This window comes from Pelodiscus sinensis, chromosome 2, assembly GCF_052426305.1.
Source record: "Pelodiscus sinensis isolate ZL-2025 chromosome 2, ASM5242630v1, whole genome shotgun sequence".
Taxonomy (NCBI): Eukaryota; Metazoa; Chordata; order Testudines; family Trionychidae; genus Pelodiscus; species Pelodiscus sinensis.
In genome coordinates, this window is record NC_143053.1 from 197,308,081 (window position 1) to 197,333,774 (window position 25,694).

General features: G+C 44.2%; 1 protein-coding gene across 5 annotated transcripts in view; it reads right to left on the reverse strand.

Moving 5' to 3' along the window:
- The window catches only part of WIPF3 (WAS/WASL interacting protein family member 3), a 56,165-nt gene that overhangs the window by 15,069 nt on the left and 15,402 nt on the right, over positions 1 to 25,694 (reverse strand). The gene's annotated exons all lie outside the window — the stretch shown is intronic.

Consider the following 25,694-nt stretch of genomic DNA (forward strand, 5'->3'; position numbering starts at 1 on the left):
CTTCTAGGGATGGAGATTCCACCACCTCCCTAGGTAACCCAGTCCAGTGCTTCACCACTCTCCTAGTGAAATAGTTTTTCCTAATATCCAACCTAGACCTCCCCCACTGTAACTTGAGACCATTGCTCCTTGTTCTGCCATCCATCACTACTGAGAATAGCTTCTCTCCATCCTCTTTGGAACCTTTTTTTCAGGAAGTTGAAGGCTGCTATCAAATCCCTCTCCTTGCAGGTCAAGTGCTCCAGCCCCCTATCATTTTAGTTGCCCTCTGCCGGACCCTCTCCAAGGCATCCACATCCTTTCTGTAGTGAGTGGGGGGCCCAGAATTAGACACAATATTCCAGATGGGGCCTCACCAGAACCAAATAAAGGGGAATAATCACTTCTCTAGATCTGCTGGCAATGCTCCTCCTAATGGACCCTAATATGCCATTAGCCTTCTTGGCTACAAGGGCACACTGTTGACTCACAACCAGCTTCTCATCCACTGTAATCCCCAGATCCTTTTCTGCTGAACTGCTACCTAGCCAGTTGTTCCCCAATGTGTAACAAAGCTTTGGATTCTTCCGTCCGAAGGGCAAAACTCTGCACTTGTCCTTGTTGAACCTCATCAGATTTTTTTCTAATGTACCAAGCACCCCAACATTCATATCCCAAAAATTCTTTATTGCTGGATATTACATAAGATTTAGAACATCAGATCAGACCATTGGTTCACATCCATAATCTATGACAGAAGCCAATACTGGACATTTGAGATTATCCTTTTTATGTAGATATAATACACACTTAGGCTTTAGTAAGGCTGTACCACTTTCTCTCTTGAATTATTAATACCATACAATACCAATAAAGCACACATTAAATGGATTAAGAACTGACAACTCAAAAAGTTGTTGTCAATGAGGAATCATCATCAAACGGGGGAGTTCATAGCAGGGTTCCATAGGGATTTGTATTATGCCTTATGCTATTCAACATTTTCATCGATGACCTGAAAGTAAAGATCTGAAAATATAAATATCACTACTGATACAATTTGCAGATGACACAAAGATTAGTGGAATGGTAAATTGGAAAGAGGACTGGGCAGTCATACAGAATGATCTGGGCCTCTTCAAACAAAGTATGTTTTAATACAGCCCAATGTTACAAGTGTGATGGCGCACTGGGGTCCCCCGCCTCCTGCACCCCCGAAATGGCACGAACAGACTCCACCAGCCAGTAGAATAGAGGTGGTTTATTGCTTCTCCAGGATACAGCACAGCACAGATGTCATCAGGTTACAGGGCAGGCCTAGGATGCCTCAGCCCCCCTTGATATGGGGTGGGGGGGGGGTCCAGCTTCTAAACCCCCCAGCCTGTTGCTGAGGCTGCTTCCTCGATGCTCCCAGACAGAAACTAACTAACCCTCTTCCAGCCCTGCCCCCCAGCCAGGGGCAGCATCCACCTTCCTTTGTTCCTCTCCATGGGGGGTAGCTGGTCGAACAGGTTGAGAGATCTCTTTGCATAATGCCCCATCCCTATCCTTCTGGGCTGTGGTACCGGCGGCAGCCAGTGGGGTTACCACAGACCCATAGAAAGCAGCAAGTTCCCCCCCACTATGTCACAACAAGATAACCTGGAACAAGAAATCCAGGTCATCCCTGCAGAACGGGCGACTTGTATCCTGGAAAGCAATGACTCAGAAAAGGTTTTAGGGGTCACAGCAGACAAACAGTTCAACATGAAAGCTCTTTTTTTGTCACAGCATCGCACTGGGCAAATGCAACCTTCGAATGTATAAACAGGGGAGTTGCAAGTCAGAGCCAAAAAATTATTGGCGAGAACGATATTTCCATGCAGTTCAGTTGTGTATAAATTAAAGGATATTGAAAAAACAGAGGGGAGGGGGAAAAACCACCCCAAAAACAAAAAAGATTTGAGGGCTGGAGAAAAACCGCTTATAGTTGGGAGACTTAGAGTTCAATCTGTTTAAGCTTATAAAAAGTAGACTGTGATATGACTTGATTACTGCAGATCATCACGGAGAGAAAATACCAGTCACTGCAGGGCTTTTTAATAAAGAAAGGCATAACAATACAAAACACCAGTTATTGGACTCAGTACAGGGTAAGTAGGTAAAATTTAATGGCCTGTGATATACACAAAGTCAGACTAGATCTAAGATCCCTTCTGGGCTTAAACTAAATTAAGAAGAATGATGTTATCTAGCCAATATGTAATGTTGCACAATGGGGAGAGAGCTGGGTGATTAAAGTACTAGATTGAGATTCCCAGCACTACTAAGCTTCCCATGTAACTTTGGAAAATCACTTTACTTAGCTCTAACAAAATACAGGACTTGCTTAGCTCTGTATTTCCACAACCAAAAGGTCGGATCACAACGAGCCACAGCTCTCCCGCTGTGTCTAGACTGGCAAGTTTTTCCACAAAAGCAGCTGCTTTTGCGGAAAAACTTGCCAGCTGTCTACACTGGCCGCTTGAATTTCCGCAAGAACACTGACTTCCTACTGTCTCAAATCAGTGCTTCTTGCGGAAATACTATGCTGCTCCCATTCGGGCAAAAGTCCTTTTGCGCAAAAGGGCCAGTGTAGACAGCTCAGATTTGTTTTGCGCAAAAAAGCCCCGATCGCAAAAATGGCGATCGGGGCTTTTTTGCGGAAAAGCGCGTCTAGATTGGCACGGACACTTTTCGCAAAAAGTGCTTTTGCGGAAAAGCGTCCATGCCAATCTAGACGCTCTTTTCCGCAAATGTTTTTAACAGAAAACTTTTCCATTAAAAACATTTGTGGAAAATCATGCCAGTCTAGACATAGCCTCCATGTTTGAGTTCCTCTATGTCTCCTGCATGCATCAACATTCAGTCTTTCTACTCTTCAGCCAAGAGAGTCCTTTTTCTCACATCACTTAAGGATTGACTAGTCTATAATCCCATTGCTCAGACACTGACGTTGCTGCAGGAACTGATACACGGTCTTTATATCAGGTACTTCTCCCACCTCTGTATTATGGAAAAACTATCACCATATGGTCTAACTCTTTTGAGTGTAGTAGAAGATGCCGCTGAATTCTGAAACTTGGTTCTATTGTAAACAGAAGATGGAATTTCAGAATTTCCATGTCTTTTCTTTCATGTGTCAAAGCCAGTTGCATTACAGACTGATTTTCACTAATATCAGAATGCATTCCTGATGTACCCTCTTACCAATATTATTAACAGACTGATGAAAAAAGCTGAGGCCAGAGTATGAAATGTGAAATTTAAAAATTCATCTTTAGAGGATCTTGAGTATGTGGATAATACTGCTCTTACTTGGAGATATAAGTGACTGGCTAATGCTGGAAGAAATCTAAAAAGCTGTGGAACTGATGGAGCTTAAGATCAGTGGTGATAAAATTAAAGCATTGTAATTCTCCTTATACAATAGAAACCAAATGGGTGAATAATTTGATCTATTTGGCTTGTTTAGTTTAGAAAAGAGAAGATTGAGGGGGGACATGATAGCCGTTTTCAGGTATCTAAAAGGTGTCATAAGGAGGAGGGAGAAAACTTGTTCATCTTGGCCTCTGAGGATAGGACAAGAAGCAATGGGCTTAAACTGCAGCAAGGGAGGTTTAGGTTGGACATTAGGAAAAAGTTCCTAACTGTCAGGGTGGTCAAACACTGGGATAAATTGCCCAGGAAGGTTGTGGAATCCCCATCTCTGGAGATATTTAAGAGTAGGTTAGATAAATGTCTATCAGGGTGGTCTAGACAGTATTTGGTCCTGCCATGAGGGCAGGGGTCTGGACTCTATGACCTCTTGAGGTTCCTTCCAGTCCTAGTATTCCTGTTATATGGAGGGTACTTTCGAACTTGATTTTGAAATGCATTCTTGATCTGTTTCCCAGTGCAATTCAAGAGAGAGTTGGCCTTATTAAACAAGTGAATAGCCCATCAAAATTGCACCTGCAGTCTTCTGTTCCTACCACACAGGTCCTAGAAAGCCTGTGGCAGAGAGCGTGGCAAGAGCAGCTGTGCCAGCACACTGATCACTGGATTATTAATTATATCACCCAGAATAAAACTAAGGGGCAAAATTGTGCCTCACTGAAAGACTGAGGATGGGCAGGAGAGAGCTACAAAGCTAATGAGCACTTCCTTCTTGTGGCTTCTCTACTTCCTGGGCTAATCAGAGAGAGGATCCAGAGCCAGGAGAGATCTTCCTGGGAAAATACGTCTCTTCCCACACTTGACTGAGTGAGCTAAGGACTGTATGCTACGGTAGATACACAGCTGAGCACATTTGTCAAGGTGCTGAGAAAGAATATTGTTGAGCAGAAGGTGGTCTGAATGGTTTGTGGCTAGACAAGAGCATGATGAAGCACTGTCACACAGCCATGGATGTCAGAGTGGCACTAAGTACACCTGTACTCACCCCCATACACTGCCATAGCAGACTTTGTACAAGTCATTTTGTCACTCCACCAGCATCCTCCAGAGTCCCGCCCCCAGCCAGCCAATCATTTACCGGTGCATCACACCAGAACCCAGCAGCTTCCTTTTACCTTTGCGTTTATCTCAATGTACATATACACAGTAAACAGGACCATCAAGACAGCCAGGAGAGGAGATGGCTGGAAACAACAAGTTGCATTTCAACAAACACAAGTGGTGGAAGTCGGAGCATACAGCATCCTTCACAATCAGATTTCGTAACTTCATCCTTGCAGTTTAAATAAACTTTGGTTTGAGGGGTAACCCTCAAAAGAACCCACTTCAAAGGCTGATGGGTCAGCAAAGAGGGCGGCGGGAGCTAAACTGCAAGTGATAAATAATTGAATCTAGTACTACTGTATTATGAAATTGTCTAGATTGAGTTCTTTCTGAAAGTCAGTGACACACTGGTGAAACATATATGAACACAATCCAAAGAAATATGGATACTTAATGATATTATGTTTTAAAGTCTGTGGCTAAACAGGTAGAAACAGGTTCCCTCCCAGACAGGAAAGAAGGCAGCTTACCGAACCCTGTCTCAATCAGTTTCATGACAAATTAATCCACTGAAGGGAAAAGTGACCCAATCAGTGACTGCCAGCACTGAAGTGCCATAATCATAAATTCAAATAAAGTGTAATTCTATCTAAGGGCACTGTACTCTATTCCCTGACTCATTTAACACTGTTAATGTGTAATGAACCATTTCATAATCAATCCAGTTTATTTCTTCTGTAGGCCCTACTGTAGTCACCGTAGGCACTTGCTGTGGGCTGCTCCAGCCCCGGGGAGGTGGGAGGGCCGCTGCGGGCAGGGGGCTACTGCAGCTCAGCCCCTGCTCATGGCAGGCGTGGGCACCCCACAGGCAGGCGTAGGATGCTGGCACAACCTCTACCTATGGGGTGCCCTATTCCACAGCAGGCAGGGTCTGCTCTGGTATCCTGGCCAGCATAGCCCCTGCCTGTGGTGGTGGTGGTGGAGCATTCCAGTCCAGTTGCTGGCAGGGGGCCCTCTCTAGCCAGGCTGGAGTGGTCCCCCTCTCACCCCTTTTAATTGGTCAATGTATTGTTTAACCGGTAACCAATGAAATGGAATTTTACATCCCCAGTATTTGGGAGGGGAATGCAGTGCAAAGATGGTTGGAGACCAATAATCTCTAGTTGTACCCAGTGTTTGTATTACACAATGCATCCTAACAGTGGGCAATACATGTAGAGCAGGGCAAGAAACAGTTTTCCCATTCCACACACAGTTTTGAGATTTTCGAAATGTTTCCTGTTCCACATCAGGAACTGAAACTGAGATCTTTCAAAAAAAATTTTGTCAGGAGAAGAGAGAGGAAGAGAGAACAAGGCACACATACATTGCCTGCCTGCCATCTTCAAAGAGAGCAGGGACCTCAATCCAGAGTACCCACATGCCAGCAAACCACTAGGCTTTTTGCTAAGCACTAGGCTATTTATTGGCTGTTCTTGAGTGTGTCACTCTCTCAACTAGAAATTTAATCCTACTCTTAAGAAATCTTGCAAAGTTGACCCTTCCTAGCAAGCAATTTTGACAAATCAGGATTTATTCTTTCATTAAAAATTCCTAATCAGTTCTAATTGTCAACATACACAATCTAGTGTGAAGCCCAGAGTATCTCAGACTTGATTACTAGATTATAACTACACTTGGAATTTACCATTCAGTTTTTTGCAGCTGCGGTCTGCCCAGCAGGCAACAGTATTTATTGATTTTTATTTTATACAGAGAATTGTCAATTTGACAGAGCCATGCTCAGAAGTTTGGTAACAATGAGGAAAAGAAAGATCAGATTTCTAGTAGGCAAGAAACAGAACAGAGAGAAAAAACAGTAAGGCAACGTCTACACTGGCATGAATTTCCGGAACTGCTTAAAACAGAATACTATTCCGTTTTCAGTTTTTCCGGAAAAGGAGCGTCTACATTGGCAGGCTGCTTTTCTGGAAAAGCCCTTTTTCCGGAAAAGCGTCTGTGGCCAACGTAGACGCGCTTTTCCGGAAAAGAGCCCAGATCGCCATTTTCACAATCGGGGCTTTTTTCCAGAAAAGATTACTGGGCTGTCTACACTGGCCCTTTTCCGGAACAGTGTTCCGGAATAAGGACTTATGCCCGAGCGGGAGCAGAATAGTTTTTCCGGAATAGCGGCTGATTTTGTACAGTAGAGCGTCATTGCTTTTCCGGAAATTCAAGGGCCAGTGTAGATAGCTCGCAGCTTATTCCGGAAAAGCGGCTGATTTTCTGGAATAAGTGGCCCAGTAGACATAGCCTAAGTCATTTTTATTGCAATTGTTTCAAATATGCAGCAGGTTTGCTTTAACTAGTTGCTAGGTTAAAAAAGAACCTAAAGAAAAATATAAATGTCAAACAAATACAAAAAGCTAAGTTCTGCTTAGTAGAAAGTTATTTTAAAACTCTTTTTACTAATAGGAAGGCTGGTATATGTGCTTTTGGGGTTTACTAATCACATGAAAGCCCTAATTTCTCATTGTAGACCCTGTCACCCGCATGAAGCCACGATTGCTTCATTTGGGCTCCACCTGCACAGCCAATTGCAGGATCAGGGCTGTTTATTGTACTGCTATTCTGCGGCACAGATTGAAAGGTCCTTTTTTGGATTGAGAAAGAGGGAAGGTCCTTTCTTGGATTGAGAACTGGTTAAAAGACAGGAAACAAAGGGTAGGAATAAATGGTAAATTTTCAGATTGGAGAGGGGTAACTAGTGGTGTACCCCAAGGGTCAGTCCTGGGACCAATCCTTTTCAACTTATTCATAAATGATCTGGAGAAAGGGGTAAGCAGTGAGGTAATAAAGTTTGCAGATGATACCAAACTGATTAGGATAGTCAAGACAGAAGCAGACTGTGAGGGATTCCAAGAAGATCTCACCAAACTGAGTGATTGGGCAACAAAATGGCAAATGAAATTTAATGTGGATAAGTGTAAAGTAATGCACGTCGGGGAAAAATAACCCCAACTATACATAGAGTATGATGGGGGCTAATTTGGCTACGACAAATCAGGAAAGATCTTGGAGTTATCGTGGACAGTTCTCTGAAAACTTCCACACAGAGTGCAGCAGCGGTCAAAAAGGCAAATAGGATGCTAGGAATTATTAGGAAAGGGATAGAAAATAAGACCCAGAATATCTTACTGCCCCTGTATAAAACTATGGTACGCCCACATCTTGAATACTGTGTACAGATGTGGTCTCCTCACCTCAAAAAAGATATTTTGGCCTTGGAAAGGGTTCAGAAAAGGGCAACTAAAATGATTAGGGGTTTGGAACAGGTCCCATATGAGGAGAGGCTAAAGAGACTGGGACTTTTCAGTTTAGAAAAGAGGAGACTGAGGGGGGATATGATAGAGGTCTATAAAATCATGAGTGGTGTGGAGAGGGCTGATAAAGAAAAGTTATTTATTAGTTCCCATAATAGAAGAACTAGAGGACACCAAATGAAATTAATGGGTAGCAGGTTTAAAACTAATAAAAGGAAGTTCTTCTTCACACAGCGTGTTGTCAACCTGTGGAACTCCTTGCCAGAGGAGGCTGTGAAGGCTAGGACTATAATAGAGTTTAAAGAGAAGCTGGATAAATTCATGGAGGTTAGGTCCATAAAAGGCCATTAGCCAGGGGATAAAATGGTGTCCTTGGCCTCTGTTTGTCAGAGGCTGGAGAGGGATGGCAGGAGACAAATCGCTTGATCACTGTCTTCGGTCCACCCTCTCTGGGGCACCTGGTGTTGGCCACTGTCGGTAGACAGGATACTGGGCTAGATGGACCTTTGGTCTGACCCAGTACGGCCGTTCTTATGTTCTTAAAGTAATTAATTCTAGGCATTCAGTTTACTTTGATAAACACGGAAATCTCTTTGTGTAAACAGGCCTCTAGAAAGTTAAGCTTCAAGCTCTGTCCTGTGAGGAATTCCTACCAAGCATTCTTTCATATGGAGCACAAGAGAGGAGGACGCATACCAGATAGCTTCATGGCCGGCTATTACCCTCAAAGAACGGCAGAACCAGTTTCATGCTGCCATCTCTGCTCAGCTCAGTAATTATTAACTACAGCCTCACTTATTAACCATTCAGAAAACTCTAATCTGATGCTTGCCCTAATTTAAAAGGTCATGCAATGTATATATTTAAGTAGGTTGTATTTACCCTACTTCTTCCTCATTCTCATCATTGTACTTCCTCTTGGGCAGACGATTCTGTCTGTCTGTTTTCTGGATTAGAAAGAAGGACCCAAGTTAGTTTGTATAGCAAAAACCATTTCTTCATCTGTTGGTCTTCAGAAAACCCAGTTTCAACCAGTATAAACAAGACTCCCCAAGAGCAGTACCTCTCTGGAGATGTTTACAACCTGAGTGATTCTCCTGAATAACGCTCATTGCTCAGTTCTAGTCAGAGTTGTTGCAACCCTCCTCCTCCAGAGTTGTATACAGTCCTTGGCACACAGCAATACATACTCTTAACGCAATATGGTCCCCAAAGATACTGCATGTGGTTGCAATATCCTGTTATGGTAGCTATGGTGGGAAACTGAAAGGGAAAAAAAAGTATCATAGACGAGTCTTTAACTGTCTGCAGCTGAAAACCAGCACTCATTTCCATCATCACTCCTAGTACTGACAACTCACCAGCACACCACACCCATCCAGTTAGTGAAATCCTCCTCCTATAACACAGACCCTGCATGCTCAGACAATATGAAATATTGTACAACTTATTTAAAATCTGGATCAGCTCTGCAACAAGCAAAATGTTGGGCAGATTGAGGGACTATGACCAAAATTTTCAAATGTGAATGAGTGCTTACATTTAATCTAAATCAGAGGTTTCAGACTCAGGGTTGGGACCCCAAAGTGGGTCAGGGCTGGTGTTAAGACTTGCTGGACCCTAGGGTTGAAGCTCAAGCCCCACTGCCAGGGAGCTTCAGCCCTCCCACCCGGGGCTTTGGAATAGGGATGTAAGCAAAAGTTAATCTTAGTTGACTAGTCACTTATCGGATAGTCAGGTAGGAACTTGGCTAGTTGCTTCCCCCACCCCTTTTGTTGCCTCTATTAGAGGCAGCAATGGGGGGGGGGGAGGACACAAGCTGGTACTGGGGGGAACTGGCTTAAAAGCCTTTCCCCCCCAGTACCGTCTCTGCAGGGGCAGGAGAGGCAGAGGGCAGTGGGGAAACGGTGCGAGCGGGGATTGAAACAGACCTGCTCAGGCCTGTCCCACTGCTGCTCCTCTCCCTTTGAAATTAATAAGAGCTGCCTGTGGCTCTTGTACTTTTCAAAGGAAGAGGCACAGAGGGGAACCCCAGGGGGGCTCCTGTGCATTTCTAAGGGAGAGAGGCAGTGGGAACCCACTGGGACTTTCCCTTTGAAATGTACAGGAGCTGCGGGCGGCTCTTGTACATTTCAAAGGAAGAGGTGCAGCGAGATAGCAAGCGCCCCCCCCTTATTGTCATCGATGGAAATTCCATAGACTACTCAATTAGCTGATTAAGTGAAATTTAACATCCCTACTTTGAAAGTCAGGCTGGCTCAGGCTTTGGTTGTGAAGTCTGGGGTCATGGGCTCAGGCCTGGGGATGTGTAGTAATTTTTGTTGTCAGAAGGGGGTCACAGTGCAACGAAGTTTGAGAACCCCTGATTTAAATCTATGCTTAGTTAACAGAACAGAAGTGATGTGAACACAGAGCCACTTTTATTTGCTGTAAATGCCTAACTTTCTGGCATCTAAGTTTGACCAGGCTGGCCTATGCTTTTGTAGCAAGTTCTTTTTTTCTACAGAGCAAGCTTTCAAACCATTCCAGACTCACAACTACAGTGGGGGGCAGCAAGTTGGATGGCAAAGTGAACTCTGTGGTACCATCAGTCTCAAGTCTACAAAAACCATAATGCCCCCACCCATCACAAAATTGGCTTAAAGATATTGAGATTTTTAAGAATAATGCTGAGGGGGTTTTATTTGCTTTCTGGATCTGAGTCTTTAGGTTTCACACGATCAAGCTTTTCTCCACCTATGAGATCTAGCATCCGCCTCCCCCCAGAAAGATGAGATTCTCATGTAATGACATAATTCCCAGAAGCTGAGATTTTAAAAAATGTCAAATATAACAAGACTCAAAATAAAGTTATGGGAGTTGGCAATATTGCATTTGTACAACACCTAGAGGTCCTGGTACATAATGAAGGTTCCAATGTACAGCAGTAATACAAATAAATAGTAATAATAACTCCGACCTCTTACAAACACATCATAATTTAACTTAGGCATGCTCTAAGGAAACTAGATGATTCATCTTGGCTAGTTACTTATGTAAATACATATCAAGGGTTTTAAATTACTTTTCTATGCGTGACAAACTCTAATCAGTTTAAGATTAGAAGAAAAAAGATCTTTTCAGTTTCTGGTAACATCACATTCCAACAATGTACAGAACTTTAACTCTAGACATTGCACAGAATTTTTTAATGGAAAAGATGCAAGAACAGTACTAATTGGCTGATTGAAATCTACCAATTCCACCAGTCACAATTTGTATTTTTAGTATTTGAATGGTAGATGTCCTAGTGGTATTTCAGTGAGTTGCATTCTAGGAATGTTAAATAGCATGTAATTGACTAATTGAGCAATTGATGCATTTTGCACCTCCACCTTTGAAGTGAAGATAGGGCAGCTCCGCTTTTGAAGTGTAGCAATAGCCCTAGGGCTGTTGCTACACTTCAAAGGCAAAAGCACTGTGTGGAGCCTGGTGTCAGCTGGGGACTCCCCTGCTGACCCCTGGCTCTGTGCAGCACTGCTGCTTTGAAATGCTGTTGGGAGCCCAGCGTCAGGCTCCTTGCAGCATTTCAAAGAGGCAGCACTGCACGGAGGCCTGGGTCAAAAGGGGAGTACCCAGCTGATCCCGGGCTCCATGTGGTGCTGCCGCTTTGAAATGCCACATGAAGCTTCGGGTCACCCCAGCTGGCCCCAGACTGCATGTGGCGTTTCAAAGTGGCAGCGTTGCGTGGAGCTCATGGTCTGGCCCCAGGCTCCACATGGTGCTGCCGCTTTGAAGTACCCCATCCTTTCTCCCCCACCCCGCCACTGCCTCTTTCTGATAGAGGCAGCAAAGGGGGTGGGGGAAGTGACTAGTCTGTCAACTATCAGATAAGCATTTGCTTATCGGATAGTCAACTAGTCCTTCACATCCCTATCACATTCAGAAAAGTTATACACAAGTCATATGCCATTCTAATTTGGAATGCTTTCTACAGAAGTCAGAAATTAAACATGATTGAGGATATTAAGAAAACAGCCTTGCACAGAACATAGCTGGTTAAATGAAGTGTGTTTCCTAAGGTCAGCAGGATCCACATTAACACACCATTCTAGAGTATTATCACCTACAAATATATACAGTACAGATCCTTGTACCAGTCGAAACAGAAATAAATAAAGCAATGTCATCTTGGCATGGTTTTATCTTTGTATTCATAGAATCATAGAATAATAGGACTGGAAGGGACCTCGAGAGGTCATCGAGTCCAGCCCCCCACCCTCAAGGCAGGACCAAGCTCCGTCTACACCAATCCCTGACAGATGCCTATCTAACCTGTTCTTAAATATCTCCAGAGGGAGATTCCACCACCTCCCTTGGCAATTTATTCCAATATTTGACCACCCTGACAGTTAGGAATTTTTTCCTAATGTCCAATCTAAACCTCCCCTGCTGCACTTTAAGCCCATTACTCCTTGTCCTGTCCTCAGTAACCAAGAGGAACAAATTTTCTCCTTCCTCCTTGTGACACCCTTTTAGATATTTGAAAACCGCTATCATGTCCCCCCTTAATCTTCTTTTTTCCAAACTAAACAAGCCCAGTTCATGAAGCCTGGCTTCATAGGTCATGTTCTCTAAACCTTTAATCATTCTTGTCGCTCTTCTCTGTACCCTTTCCAATTTCTCCACATCTTTCTTGAAATGTGGTGCCCAGAACTGGACACAGTACTCCAGCTGAGGCCTAACTAGTGCAGAGTAGAGCGGCAGAATGACTTCACGAGTTTTGCTTACAACACACCTGTTGATACAACCTAGAATCATATTTGCTTTTTTTGCAACAGCATCACACTGTTGACTCATATTCAACTTGTGGTCCACTATGACCCCTAGATCCCTTTCCGCCATGCTCCTTCCTAGACAGTCGCTTCCCATTTTGTATGTATGGAACTGATTGTTCCTTCCTAAGTGGAGCACTTTGCATTTCTCTTTATTAAACCTCATCCTGTTTACCTCAGACCATTTTTCCATTTTGTCCAGATCATTTTGAATTATGACCCTATCCTCCAGAACCGTTGCAACCCCTCCCAGCTTGGTATCATCTGCAAACTTAATAAGCGTACTTTCTATGCCAATATCTAAATCGTTGATGAAGATATTGAACAGAGCCAATCCCAAAACAGGCCCCTGCGGAATCCCACTTGTTATACCTTTCCAGCAGGATTTAGCACCGTTAACAACAACTCTCTGACTACGGTTATCCAACCAATTATGCACCCATCTTATTGTGGCCCTATCTAAGTTATATTTGCCTAGTTTATCAATAAGAATATCATGCGAGACCGTATCAAATGCCTAACTAAAGTCTAGGTATATGACATCTACCGCTTCTCCCTTATCCACAAAGCTCGTTATCCTATCAAAGAAAGCTATCAGATTAGTTTGGCATGACTTGTTCTTCACAAACCCATGCTGGCTATTCCCTATCACTTTATTACCTTCCAAATGTTTGCATATGATTTCCTTAATTACCTGCTCCATTATCTTCCCTGGGACAGACGTTAAACTGACCGGTCTGTAGTTTCCTGGGTTGTTCTTATTCCCCTTTTTATAGATGGGCACAATATTTGCCCTTTTCCAGTCTTCTGGAATCTCCCGTCTGCCATGATTTTTCAAAAATCATAGCTAAAGGCTCAGATACCTCCTCGATCAGCTCCTTGAGTATCCTGGGATGCATTTCATTCATATTTCCCTACTTAAGCTACAACTACGAGAGAGAGAGAGAGAGAGAGAGAGAGAGAGAGAGATTACAGTTTCATGTGGCATGACATATAACAGGTCAACATGACTACAAAAGAAGTATAACTCCAGATTCTTCTACTATTTAAAAAAAATCAAACAATTGGGTATGCACAACTATCCCAGTTTGAGTGGTTACAACCTGTATGCTGACAGCACTATCTACGAGAAGATCATCTCCAACTGTACTACAGGTTGAACCTCTCTCAAATGCTCGGGGAACTGTTCCAGGACTGCAGTGTCCCAGTGGAGGCCTGGCGGCTGGGAGTCCTGCAGTGGGGCTGGAGTCCAGTGGCGGGGAAAGCAGGAGCTCGACTGCAGGGTTGCCACCTAATGGGAATACTGCCCGGTGGGGCCAGGAGGCAGCAGGGCTGCCTGGTGGCAGAGCTGGGAGCCCAGCAGCACAACTGGACCCAACAGCTGGGCTACTGCCCAGAAGTGCAGCTGCCCAGTGGGACAGGAAGGCAGCAGGGCCAGGAGCCTGACAGATGGGCTACCCAGCAATGGGGCCAGGAGTCAGAGTGAAGCTGCCACCTGGCAGCACAACCACAAATCCAACAGTTTTGCTGCCTCCTGGAAGAACTTCCCAGTGGGACCAGGAGCCCTGCATGTGGAGGGACTGGCAGAATGGTGGGAGGGGAGGAGTGGGGAGCTGGCTGAGAAGCTGGCACCCAGGCCATGTCTGGGGGAGCTAATAGCGGGTGGGGGGGAGGGCAGAATGACCTCCCCTGGTCCAGCAAAATCCCTCATCTGGAATGGGTCAGGTCCCAAGGCTGCTGGACCAGGGAGGTCCAACCTATAGTATATAAAAGCACAATGGACTACATACTCAAGACACCGACAGTACGTCTACACAGCAGCATTATTTCAGAATAAGTGATGTTTCTTCAATATGCGCTTCTACACAGCAAGCCATTATTTCGAAATAATGTCAAGCTGGAGGACTTCTTACTCTGACTCTTGTAACCCTCATTGTATGAGGAGTAAGGGAAGTCGAAGGAAGAGTGCTCTTCCTTCAACTTCCTGCTGTGTAGACCACGCCAAAAGCTGAATTAGCTATTTTGACTTCAGCTAGTTTTCATTACCAAAGGCAAACTGAAATCCAAACGCACACAAAAAAAACAGCAAACAAGGTAACTCCTTATAATGCCTCGCACACTCCAATTTCCGGCCTCAGATCACGCCCCTCCTGTCTCAGGACACTTCCCAAGCCCTCTGCACACACACACACACCCTGCCCTAGATCACAATTTCCTCTCAGATCCTGTACCACCTCCTACATACCACTCCCCCAGGCCAGAATCCTCTCCTGCACTCATACCCCCTCCCAGATCTTGCACTCTAATCTCTAGTCCCAGATCACAACCCCCTCCTTCATCTGAATTCCCTCTTAGATCATCTCCTGAACCTCAGTCCCCTATCAGAAGCTGCCTTCTGTACCCAACTTTTGTCCCAGACCCTGTACCCTCTCCACAGAAAAGTGAGGCCCTTGACCTCTTATCAAAATCTTGGAGTGCCCCCCCAGCAGAAATTATTACCCACCCCCACTCTACAACAAGGGTTGGAAGTTTCCCTTTAAGTGAAAACTGAGATTCTCATATAATCAGTTTGTCCCCTGGAGCAGCTTTAAGAAAACCACCAAATATCACAATATTTTTGATAAAGTAAAAAAAGATGGCAATACCAATGGTGACTGGTCTATAAAGAAAAAAATCACTTTTCTTTTGTCACTTGATGACTGTGGGTCAAGAAATCCCACCTCTAGAGTTAATACAGAAAACACTGGAGAACCCGACAAGTTCAATGGATTTAGCTCCTTGTGCCAAAAGGTCCAAGCCTTACAGCAATCCAGCCTGCCTCTCTGCAGCTACTGAAGACAAACAAATTCAAGCAGCATTTTATATAATAAGCATAATTTACATATGCCCAAATACTGGAGGATTTGGGAAATCTTATGATTCAGGAGTCTGTTTAAAGTCTGAATAAAAACACAGAGCAAAATATATACCTTGGGGATTAAAAACTGAGTGGTAGTTCAAGTCCTAGTCTGTAGATTAGGAAGTTAAGGCTAAAGTACAATCAGAACTGCCTACTGATAATGCACTAAACTGTCTTGCAACAGGTCCTCATTTGACTTGTACGCCTAGTTCCCTATTCCACTCTTCTGCACGGTCTGCATTCACCTCAAAATTTAGTAAAAAGGGACTGCAGTGCATCACGTCATAAAGAACCTTTGGATTCTGATGAGCATCAACAAAGTCACCTCAAACTGGAAAGAGAGGTTTTTTTTCCTGCATCTAAGTGTCTTTTTGCAGAAAAAAAAATGCAACCACCTGAAAAAAGATTTCAAACCAAAGCTGGTAATAGATCACTCCTAGAAAGTTGACATCTATTTAAAACACAAAAGGTCTGACACTGCCAAAAAGTATTATGACCAAAAAGTATCTTTCACCTCTACATCTGGGAGAATCTCTTAAAAAAGCTAATCAAAGAACACTAAGAAATATGCAGAACTTAGATGAGTCATGTACGTGACTTAAGGTACCCAAAGATATATACAAAATGCATAAAAGGCAGTAAATTACCATGCTATTCAACTATGTTGTTTTACATATATTACTTCAATTTCTATACATAAGCAATACAAAAACAGTAACTGCAGAACAACTCCCCCACAGCTTCAGAGGTAACACTGTAGTTTTTCAATTTTCTTAAGCATGCTTACAAGGTTTCCTCTGACAATACATAGCAACTGCACGAAAGAGGAGGAGGAAAAAGTCCCCCACTGCTGCTGGAAATTCTCTCTCCGTAAAATTAAGCATTTACCACACTGTTATATAGAGGGGAATTGTTCCTCTGAGATTTTTAATGCAAAAGTAGAAAGTGAGCTAAAATAGCCAGCTGAAGAAACCAATAGATTGTCATATGTTTAGCAGGTATTGTAAAGTTCCCTTAACTCTATTTCATTAAATAAGAATTCAGGAACAGTTATAATTAAGCCATGTGATACTTGAAATACAGTAATGCAAAATGTAAATTTTTACATTGCACTAACTAAATGCTTTCCTGAAGCAAGAACATTTTTCGCCTTTGATTTTATGTAACAATGGGCCAAATACACTCTTGGTGTAATTCTTTTGGCTTTAATTATACGAGCCATTGTGTCTTTTTGGTTTATTTCTGCCCTGCCACTTCATTATACAGAACAACATTAATTCTGAAGGGAAAGAGAGAGAAATATCTTCCTAAACTTCAGAAGTGTCTATTCTGAACCATTAAACAAAATATGAGGGTCTAGTACATACAATACACTTCCAAAGTTTCTCAACATGTTAATAGATGTCAATTGCACCAATATCAGAAATGCATGCCTGTGGACACATGCAGCAGATAAGTAAACCGACCACTGCACTTTAAAAACAAATAGCAGGTTATCAAAGCAAAAGCCAACTCTTAAAACTTTCAACAATGACATCTTTGTAATGCTTCTACTTTGAGACCAGTGCCTGTTTTTAACATCATCATGGGCTTTTATGGAAACCCATCTCCTACCAAATTAAAAAACATACCCTTCAATAGAAAAAGAGCCCAGGAAACAGAAAGGTTAGGTAGTTTAACTGAAATGTAATTCTTTCAGTTTTATTGGAGTATGAGGACAAACTTTCCAGCTGGAGGACCCAGATTTAATATTCTATAAGGCCCTGTCTACTCGACAGCGAGTCATTAACCTAAGTGATGCAACTTCAGCTAGGCAAACCAAGATGTCTTTGCAGTGAGTCGACAGCTGACACTCTCCCATCAACTCTGTTTGCTTTTCTCATTCTGGTGGAGTGCTGGTGTCGATGGGAGAGCACTTGGCAGTCAATCCAGCCTGTAGGGACAATATGCCTTAAGCCACTGCTTGAACCTATGCCCCATCATTATTTTTCCTTACAACTCCCCCTTAGTTTTATCTGTGACCCCTGAAGGCAGGCACACAAAGTGATGCTCATTTGCTCCCATCAGTTATATTTACATTTTGTGTCAGACATATAAAAGTGCCACAAGCATATCTTACAACTACAAGCAAGCAGCACCTACACCTGTTGCTGCTTGTATATTCCTACAGTCCCTGTCAAAAATCCATTTGAAAGCTTTGTTTTATTACATGCTCAGGCAGCCAGTAGCTTTTCAGCTGTTGGGCACAGGTGTTTCCTAACGTGCCTTGAATTCCCTCTTTGTGTCATTTCCATTTTTTGTGACTGCTTGTAAGACAGAATTGCAAGGAAATGGAAAAAAAGCCAGATATGAAAAATGTACAACATAGCTCTATAGTCCAAGCATTCATATCAGAGTATATGCAAGCTCAAGAGGAGTTAAAAACTAGTCTAAACCAAACTAGTTTTCTTCTGATTCAAAGAAGGCATTAAAATTGCAAAGGACTCAAAGCCAACAACAGTTCAGGGTCTGGAGAAAGGGAAAGATTCAAAAATCTTTGAGAATTGTGGCGTAAGTAGGGATCCAGATTTATCTTAGATGAGATCTTGATAAAATATACAGGCAGGTAAGTAATGTAGTAACTATTTCACTCACCCTTAGTGGTAGAAGTTACTGACATCTCAAGTGGCCAGCGTAATCCAATCTTCTCCAAAGTATTGGTGACATTTAATAAAATTGGTGTAGCATGGTCTTGACCATGATTTTTCTAACTATGTTGCATAAGTAGGTACTTCTTGATCATTACACAAATAAGATCATAAGGCATGAGTGGCAAAAAGGTCAAAAAAAGCTGATGGAGCCACATTTCAATCCATCAGTGGTAGAAAAAAAAAGACAGGAAAAAAGGGTGATTGCTGCAAAGTAGAAATGAGAAAATACTGGATTCTCAGAAACACCCACCCAAACTTGTAGAGCCACCAGACTGAACCCAACAACCCTGCTCTCTTTCAGCCATTTTCTCTACATTTTTTTTTCTTCAAAACACAGTTCTGAGTCCTCCTCTCTGTTCTTACACTTTCCTTGTGTTCAGTCTCTTTTTGTCCCCACTCATCTTATATGAACAATCTCCTCTTCTGCCAGTCCAGCTCTTCACCCCCTTAACTCTTCAGCATCCTTCCATTCCCTTGGTTAGTCTTCTCCTGAATCCATTACTTGTTTTTGTCATTGTGACAGAACAAAAGTGGGAAATAATTGACTGAGAAATGCCATCTGATATGTGTAAACACAATCGCATGGACTCACTCTCTGCAGGGTTCACCTAATTAACTAGCAGCAAAGCATAGTGACATTTTACAAGTGTTATTTCATCACCATATAAAAGCTATCTTCTAGATGAAATGCCAACATAAAACTTCCATGCAAGATCTTCCAGGATAATTTTTAAAAATAAAATATCCATTATTTATTGGTTTTTCCCTTATTCTGATGGCCAACTTGACACATTCCCCTTAGTAACAGCAAAGATGAAAACTACAGAGGTCCATGTTTAAGTATCCAGGACTCTTTTAAAAATATAATTTCATATCCCATATAATGGCATGCAGGGTATTTAAATACTAAACAGAGCCCTTGTGGCTTGTCTACACATAGAAGTTGCACCAGTTTAATTAAACTGATGGAACATTTGTGTGTGTGGAGACTCTTGTATGAGTCTGAGCTGGGCTTATGTTTGTCCACATACAAAACGTGTGCTGCTTTAAGTAAACTGGTATAAAAATTACCCCCTTGACTTATGTCTATGTATGTGTGTAGACTCACAACTGTGTGTGTTGACTAGGCAAAGCTTGTTTGTTTCAATGGCACTTTTCTGTTACTGCCTATCATTTCCACTCTCCCCCAGTAAATTTAACAGCTGTAGCAACAGCTGGGCAGTTTTAGCAGCTGTAAGATACAGATGCCAAATTCTTCTAGACAATATCTTCCTAGAAAAAATAATCTAGGGTCAGTAGCTATTTGTTATGGATTCCCCAATTAATACCTTTTGCCAGCTCTACAGTTGTAACAGGGCTTTGACCTTACGTCAGCATTTGGCTTCTGTAGAACTAACTAGATATTGAGCATCTCCTAAACATAGTCTTCTCTCTGATTCAACTTTAGCAGAGACGAGTTCCTTCATGGTTATGCCAGAATAATCTTTCACAGAACTGCCTTCCTAACTCTTTATGCAGGATTCATTTTCTCCCTTTCAATTATACACTTGTGCCGGAAGATTTTCCAAATTGCAAAGGACAAGCTAATGTACCAAATGTGCTTTATAAATTAGAAATATATTCTTTAATTCATTAAAGTGAAATGATGAGAAGATGTTAGCATTCTCTGGCAAGAGACAGAGCAAAATTCAGGGCAAAATGTAAATCCTTTGGAAGCAGAGTATGGATTGACTGAAGCCAGCTGTTGCGTATTCTAAAAGCTCCTTGTGTCTGAGATGCTTCTGTTTTCCCAACAGACATAGTGCCATGTGTGACAAGTAACAGGAGGCAGAAACCAGACCTACTGCAGAAAGCAGAATTATACATTTAGTTGGGCCTTAGCTACACATTCTTTCAGAAGGGATCTGCAACTACCACAGGAAGGGCAGCAAAAGAGAGATTTACACTGAAGTAAAATTAGGCCAATTACCAGTCTGCCAGAGAACATGATTAGTTCTGGAGAGGAATAATTTTGAGGAAGGTTGCTGAGAATGTTGGGTCGTTGAGGTGCCATGGCTCCCCAGGAAAAAAGCCCGTCAGTCTGCCACAGAACTGCCTTCAACTGGTCTTGAGTAGTGATCTCTTAACTGTAGTGGACATTTAGGGCCAGATTCTAAAGTGTGATATAGACACTTTGCATTGTTCCTCTCGTGTAAACTGTCCCTAAGACACTATAATCAGCCATAAGATCACCCCAATACAGGAATTCACATGGAATTGATCTAGACAGGACCAGCCCAAGGGTTTTTGGCGCCCAAGAACTATGACTTTGGTGTCCTCCCACATTCAATATAGAGAAAAATGAGACATCTAGAATGAAGTTTTACCTTTATTTACTTGGCATTTGAAACGAGCAATGTAAAAATAAAAATTATTGATTTATTTCTACTTTTCATTAATCCTAACACAATTATACTATATAAGGTAAACTGTTTAGAAGTAGCTGACACTTCCAAGTTTTAACCATTTTCAGTTGTACACTGTGTTTCTGCTCAGCACTATAAACAATTGCATTTTTGCAACACTCTTCCTTCCAAAGGAACTGATATGGGGGAAACTAAGAAAATCTTTACTCCTTGATACTGAATGAAATCCCTTTTTGAGTTGTAACCCTTTTGCACTGGAAAAATTGATTTGTGTAAACATTTAGAACTTTTGCTTTTCATGCTTTGTCAATTTGTGGAAGCAAAGTTGAGACAAAATTTTGAAGTTATTTTGTGTTCTACTGAGATATTTCTTGTTCTATTGACAAGTCTCTCTCTCAGCATGAAAGAATGAAGGTTGGCCTTTTTCAAAGTTAAAAATGATAAGCTACCCTCCCCACTAGCAACAGAAACTGGAAGATTCAAGAGAATTCAAAGAGCACTGAAGATGTTGGGAAAGCTGCCAGTTAGTTTGTGTTCAGAAATAAACTTCAGTACACCTTCAGGTGTAACATGTCTTGGAAGTAGTCGTGAAATAGCCTTCACTTCATTGCACAAATCTACTGCATTTTACTAGGGATGTAAGATATTGCATAATTGATAGTCATGTAACTGCATGAAATCTTAGTGGTTCACAACTATTCAACAGTCCCCAGGGATGAGGCCGGCAGCCAGTGCGCCCCCAGCCCCACTCCTGGGGAGCCCCCTATCACCCCACACTGCTGCCTCTGTACAGTTTAAAAAACTATCTCAGTGTGCTGATACAGAAGCAGCAGCATGGGGTGGCAGCAGCCCCTGTCTGCAGGGAGCTCAGACCTCCCAGACAGAGGCTGCTGCTGAGAAGCAGCCTCTGTCCATGGTTGGCCAAGGCTCACCACGGACAGAGGCTGCTCTGTGGGCTGCGGAGCAGTCCATGGGGAGCTCGGGCCCGTTACAGACAGAGGCTGCTTCACGGCAGCCTCTTCTCCCCTCATGCTGCTACCTCTGATAGAAGCAGCGCCCAGGGGGAGGGAGAGAGGTAGCACTATGCAGCTGGTGCTGGGGGGGAAGCCAGCTTTTAAGCACCAGCTCTTGCCTGCCCCTCCCCCCGCCACCTCTGTAGAAAGCAGCAAGGGAGGGGGCAGGTGGATCTTTGGACCAGGCACACACGGGGAGCCTGCTTGAAAGCCTCTCTCCGTGCATATCAGCGCTAGCCTGCCCCCCTCACCCTCTGCACTGCTGTCTCTCTCTAAGAGGCAGCAGAGTAAGGGTGAGGGGGGACAGGTGGATCCAGTGCCTGTGGGGAGACAGCTTTTAAGCCAGCTCCTCACAGGCACCAGCTCCCATTCCTCCCTCCTTTGCTGTCTCTGATACAGAGCCGGGGGGGGGGGGGGGTAGAAATACATGCAGTGACAAGATTAACCGATAAACTCAGGTTTATCGATTACATTGTGTAGTTGTCTACATGCTGACATCCCTCCATCTTACCAAATTGTTCAAGTCCAACACTATACAAATTCTCCCTGAGCACAGCATCTGCGGGATCATGGCTCATGATTTGGCAGAACAGCTGTTGCGGGTGGCTGAGCAGCCTTTACTAAGTGGCGAGCCACACTGACTCAGCTATAGGACTGGCCAGCACTGGGCTACTGAGAATGACTGAACTGCCAGACCCCGCCCCCAGGCAGCACTCTTTTGAAGCTATGCCATGACACATTTTAACTGTTTTTACATCCACAGCCATGCTCCACAAGATGAAATAAATAACAGCTTCTGACATGGCAAGGTTGCGCTGTTTTACAAGTACCACATTTGATATTGACATTTATAACAGAAAACGTATTCAATATATTTTTAATTAGAGAAAAAAAATCACTTCCATCTAATCTGGTGCCCCTTAAAGCCTGGTGCCTGCTAGTTCATCTACATGGTGAGGCCGGATCTAGGGCCTCTTATCGCACAACCCATTCCTGCTGATGTTGTAGCTGGGAAAAACTGGCATAGCCCAACATCGCTTTGGCTGGGTTCTCAGGCACCTGGAGTAATTTATTTCAGTGCTGGGAATCTGGCTCTGCACAGGCTTTATCAGGATCCAGGAGTGCAATGCTGACCTGTAAGCTACTTTTGCACACACATGCATGCACACAGGAACACTTCCTACACGATGGGTACTTAGGCCATGGCTGAGGATCTGCCCCTTTGTATATCTGACCAAAGTTTTCAAATGGAATGCCTAAAGGTAGATGCCTAAATATAGGTGGCTAGTGTTAAAAGAGGAGCACATGTATTTACTTCAATGGCAATTGTGGGCATTAACTTACTCAGTGTGACAGGGTCTCTGGCCCTTCAAGGCTAAAACCCAGCCCTGGGAGAGGGCCGGGAGCAAAGCCCACAGCTGAGGCTGATATTGCCCATTAGGGCCCAACTGTGGGCTGTATAAATAAGGGCTCTGGGAGACAAAGAGAGGCAGGTGGGACCTGGCTGCCAAGGAAGCTTCCTGGAGACAGCAGTGCTGGAAAGGCAGGCAGAGCTGGAGCAGCTCTGGCCAGGCAAGCTCCCAGTCTGCAGGGCCTGAAGCAAGGCCCGAGTGCACTAGGGCTGCAGAGAGGCAGCCAGGGTAGGCAAAGGCAGCAGGTCCACATCCCCTTGCCAATGATGAGTGGCCATTACAAACTGCAGTTTGCCCCTGAGGCAGGGGCCAGATGAAGACTGGCAGTGGGTCACTGAAACAAAGGGGCTACGTCTAGACTGGCATGATTTTCCAGAAATGCTTTTAATGGAAAAGTTTTCTGTTAAAAGCATTTTCGGAAAAGCGCATCTAGATTGGCAGGACACTTTTCCGCAAAAGCACTTTTTGCGGAAAAGTGTCCGTGGCCAATCTAGACGCGCTTTTCCGCAAAAAAGCCCCGATTGCCATTTTCGCGATCGGGGCTTTTTTGCGCAAAACAACTCTTTGCTGTCTACTCTGGCCCTTTTGTGCAAAAGTTTTTCGGAAAAAGACTTTTGCCCGAACGGGAGCAGCATAGTATTTCCGCAAAAGCACTGACAATCTTACATGAGATCGTCAGTGCTTTTGCGGAAATTCAAGCAGCCAGTGTAGACAGCTGGCAAGTTTTTCCGCAAAAGCAGATGATTTTGCGGAAAAACTTGCCAGTCTAGACACAGCCAGGGGGTATAGGAGAATTGGGAATTCCCTGGGAGAGAAGGACCCTAGAGTGTAGAGACTGACAAACACACACACACACACACCCTGGAAGGGGGCTGAGAGACACTGGAGTGGGCACTGCTGGAGGGCAGTGTCCTGAAAAGGACACTGCAGTCCAGGAGCAATAGGGGACTGGAATGGAGAGCCTGGAGCGAGGACACGGAGAGACACCAGCCAAAGGGAGGTGCCCTGCGGGCTAACAAGCTAATTCCCAGGGATACCAGCAGGAGGCACCGTGGTGGTGAGTCTGCCCCCTGACACTCTGACACCACTCATTTAGGTGTCTAGTTATGGTTTTATGTGACAAACCTCAGTAACACAGACGTGAAAACTCCTGTCAATCTGCCTCAGGGTCAAAATTAAACCAGAGAAACCAGAATTCCTGCATCGCTATGTTTTTAGCTCAAGCACAGCCCTGAGTCCCTTCCCTTCATCTCTTTGCACCTTTCTGATGGTTTTACAAGATGGTTCAGTTTGTGAACTCCTTAAAATATGGAGTGGCAAATCCTGAAGGTACAAGGTAATGTTTCCCTAAGAGAGGACAAAGGTGAAACATAATCAGATAAAACAGATTGAGTCCTTCACAAAATGGGTGTGGATGCCAGAAAGGGAAGTTCAAGAGGCTGAAGTATGTATTTATAACAGCCAGCACCAGAAGGTATAAAATAAATCAAACCCTGTTTTGAAAGAGGTAGGCACTTGTTTCTACAGAGGTAGGAAATTAATGCAGTGGCAGAGGAAGCGTACAAGTAAATCAAAGATGCTGGGCCTTGAATATAGTTGACCATTACTCTCTACTGCAGTGGTGCTCAAAGTGTGGTCTGTGGACCAATACCAGTCTGTGAGGTCTTGCAGGTGGGCTGCGGGTTCAGGGCTCACCCCTCTCTTGCAACGGGAAGCTTGCGCTGACGCTCCAGTCCAGTGGCCCTCTCCCCACGAGACTGGAGTGTTGGCTTCCAGCTGTGGGGTGAGGGTGATCCTCGAGGGTTGTATCCAGCTAGTGGGGGGAAGAAGTAGCTTCACACACTGCCTCTCCCCATCCTCCCTACTGGAGGAATTGCAGAGCCGGAATCATGGCCAATGGGAACAAAGGGGGGGAACAGTGCCTGAGAGCAGCATTATCCCCCTCAAATATCCCCCTCCTGCTAAGATTCCAACCCTATCCCACTCCTGCGCCCCCCCCCCCTCCAGCCTGCTCTTGCACCCATTTTGTCATCATAGGTGGCTGGCTAGCGGTCTGCAGACAAGTCTGTGTTGAGCAGGGTGCCAAAAAGTTTGAGAACCACTGCTCTGCTGTCATAGCTTCAAGGCTGAAACACCCCATGGGCGATGGGTGAACCTAGTTTGGGGAAGGCAAACCCACAGCCCCTCCCCTTCTGCCCAAGCCCCTGTCCTTGCTATCCAGGGCCCCCATGGGAGCCAAGCCCCTGAATTGAAGGGTCTGTCCACCCTTCTCCCAGTGGGTGGCACATAGCCCCAGCCCTGGGAGTACAGACAGCATGCAGCCCCAGCAGCACGGGGAGAGCAGGAGGAGATGCGTGGCTCCAGCTTTCCCCAGAGCATGGAGAGGATAGGAACGCACAACACACAGCCCCTCTGGCCTTGGAGAATGGGCAGCACCCAGCCCAGCCTCCTTAGCCCCAGGAAGGCTGGTGTGAATCCCAGGCAGCCCCAAGGGAATGGGGGAGCCAGGCTGAATGGGGAAGGGCTGGGGGCAGAGTGTGGGTGGGCCCAGCCTGGAAGTTTGGGATAGCAATGCCTTTCCCTGCCTCTTATATCTGCCACCCATGAAACACCCCATGAACAAGTGATTGCAACATACAAAAAAAGGGCCCAAAGAAACATCCCCAAGGATCAACCTAAA